At 38.8% G+C, this 3236-nt stretch overlaps 1 long non-coding RNA gene across 1 annotated transcript; it reads right to left on the bottom strand.

The window, feature by feature from the left end:
- Positions 1–802: 802 nt before the first annotated feature.
- Positions 803–2766, bottom strand: LOC119321721. Its single transcript, XR_005155158.1, has 3 exons — positions 2616–2766; positions 1534–1621; positions 803–886 (listed from the first exon to the last, which is right to left on the bottom strand). It is a non-coding gene; the product is annotated as an uncharacterized LOC119321721 (long non-coding RNA).
- Between the last annotated feature and the right edge of the window lie 470 nt (positions 2767–3236).

Raw genomic sequence — 3236 nt, 5'->3', positions numbered from 1 at the left:
CTGGCCCCCCAGGTGCAGAACTTGGTTCTATGCGCATGGGGGAGCGTTGGACCCGAAGACAGGCGAAGTTTCACGGAAGGCAAGTCTAAAAGGAGCCGAACAAAAGATAATTGACGCAATAGATGAAGCTCGAAGGGGGGTGTTCACGCCCAACAGAGAGAACGACGAGCTTACGCGCGCCCTGGGAAATCCTGAACACCCGGGAAGAACACGAGGCATGGGCGTTATTCCCTGGTATGAGGGCTTTTCAGAATGGAACGAGGACTCACTACACCACAACATCGATGCAAGGACAGAAAAACTGCCGGGACAAGTCACTTACAAGGGCGGTCAAACTGTCGGGAATGATTTTCTCCCGGCAGATAGAACTGCCACAAGAACGGCTGCCAGGGATTACAATTCCCGGCAGATGGAGATGTGCCGGCAGTTTCTCTGCCCTCATGTTCAGAATTCTCCCGGCAGTTCCTATTCTCCCGGTAGACATTTTCTGCCAGCAATCAACAGCCTTCCCAGCAGATGATGTGCCGGTGGTGCCAAGTATCCCAATTAATAAGGCTATTTATACTCTAGTGTTGCATTCACTTCACATTTACATACACACTGACGATTCACATGATGTTGCATCCATTCAAATAAAGCAAGAGGATTCTGCAGATGCACTTCACATATATATTATAAAATCCCATCATCAAACATTTTACATGTATACAATTAATTGAGTACACATGAAGACTTCCTCATAATTTAGCATCTGCAGTTCCTAGACATCCGAGCAGTACAAAATGTAACAAACACAAAGAATAAAGCTTGTCAGGTCTTCTGTGTGAGCTCAACACATATGGTTACAGCAAGGTGTCTTAACCAGTCTTGCAGGAACATTTTCAACCTGGACAGGAAGTGACCAAATAACAAGTACATGTATTAGAAAACATAATCTCCATTACATTTATTACGATACTCAAAGAATTTACAGAGTGCTCCACCCCCATTTTTTATAAGAAAAACATCTACATAATCAAGAGATTTTCTCAACAAATTTCCCTTCAAGACATCAAATGAACATTCGATTTAATAATAAACTAACAAATGTCAATAGTTTCAAGTTTGGGCGCACGAATTAAGAACATCTAGTTACCCTTCCTGGAAAGCATGACAACAGTTTCAGGTCTGGACAGATAATGAAACCCGTATGGCATGGTGTGATTACCTCTGGTATTAAGGTTACTTTCCTGAAAGTGAAGAATCGTCAAATTTGTCTGTACATAAGACAAAATAGGGACAACGTTCAAGAAAAAGGAAGTGGCATCCACAACCTGTATGAATTTTTTACATCACAGGATCTTATCTTTTTGTATAAGCACACAACGGCAAGTAGGCTTAACTCAAAAGAACATACAGAACTTTTTCACAAGCATATATAATGATATTAAGTTGTGAGCTTCTGAGAGGAAATACAAGGACATTTTCAAATAATGCTACTATATATAGAGAGAAAAAAAGACATGTAGGATATAAATGAATCATGCAAAATACCTCTTTCACCAATCATATCACAAATTAGTACCCTGATTCTTGAAGAACACCAACCAACATGCAAATTAGATTTCAAGTAAAGATGAACCTGTAACCATTGCAATGAAAGATATAGAAAATTAATCAAGACATTCCAAAGTTTACGATATACAACTCTACTGCAGATTAGAACTTTACTTTTCAAATAATTTTACATGTCTGTACTGAAGTGTAGTATCTTGAACCTTCAACCTTACAACACTATAAGAGCTCATAAAAGAAGAATTAAGAGCGGCATGAACCAGAATGAGTAGAATATCAACACATACGTTTTAACTAGTACAGAATGAGCAAATATCCCAATTCCCTTCCATGCACAAGACTTCAAGTTGTAGTGAACTCGGTTCATAAAGCTTTTTCTAGAAATATACATGAGATGGGATCAGATAATATCAAGAAATAACTATTCCAAAGCAAGTAGTCAGATATACCAGAACACCTATTTCTACTAGCATAACTTTCAAATTTTCAGTGTGAATCTACAGCAAGAGCAACAACTTTTTACGCACGGTAATATGCACTGGACTATGCATAGGAATACATGAGAAGGCAACTCCTATGATCTTCATAAATGGTTCTATGGCAGGCCAACAACTCTGTTTCAATTACTGCCCAATAACAAAAGACTAAGCTTCAGAATACACAAGGCATGCAAAAGCTCAGTTCTAGTACATGTAAAAGCTTCCGGTAACTGTATGCATGCAAAGGCAAAGCACACTCAGGAGATGCATACACAGGGCAAGCAAAATCTCAGTTTGTATGTTTACTGTAGTTTCATTTGCATGAAGCATATAACAAATGAAATTCTAAATAAGATCATCGCACATGCGATAATTGAAGTGAAATATATTCATCGCACATGCTTTACAATTCATGCTTTTTAAGGAAGGCATTTCTTAGACAGAGATCTCCTGTTAAGCAATTGGTCATGTCCAACATTATAATGCTTACCAGATCATCAATATGCAAACCGCATACAATATATCATATCAGCTCTGAATTTTTAACACTGCTTGGGGCCAAGGACATAGACGAGGCAATACCTGGGGGGAGATGGCGTAGTCGACGCTGCTTGGTGGAGAGGACAAAGAAGATGCACGCTGCTCATAGAACAAACAAACTGAAAAGTTTATTTCAGTGAAAGCACCAAGTGAAAATTAGAGAACTGTTTGTCAGGATTACATATAGAACAAAAGAGCATGATACTCAGCTAGCCTCATGACCCATTTTTCTAAAAAAATCCTACCTAGAAGCATAGCTCCAATTTCCATTACTAAAAATTAATAGAACACAACCATATGTCTCAGGTTAGTCCCCCTTTAGGGGTACCCTCTAAACATCAGAAACTAAGCCACACAGACCAGCACTACCACCAATCCTGTATGCAGAAAATAAACAACGAGCATCCAAAACGTTCTGAAAAGTAAAACAGCGTGACTAGAATTTTGCACATTATATATTGCATCCAGGCTAAAATGACACATTTTGACATAGCCCTACAGATGAAAGTACAATTTTTTTTGCGAACTGGCCAAATTCAGCCCTGCTTTTTCATTAATTCAAGAAACAAGAATCTAGGAATACCAGTTTTTGCAGATCCATAAGCAAAAGATAAACCATACGACTGAGTACAGAGTACTCCCCAACAAGTAAATGTACAGATA

Source organism: Triticum dicoccoides, chromosome 6B (assembly GCF_002162155.2).
Source record: "Triticum dicoccoides isolate Atlit2015 ecotype Zavitan chromosome 6B, WEW_v2.0, whole genome shotgun sequence".
In the NCBI taxonomy this organism is placed as follows: Eukaryota; Viridiplantae; Streptophyta; class Magnoliopsida; order Poales; family Poaceae; genus Triticum; species Triticum dicoccoides.
Note: the sequence above shows the minus strand (reverse complement) of the source record. Positions and strands in the feature narration are given on the sequence as shown.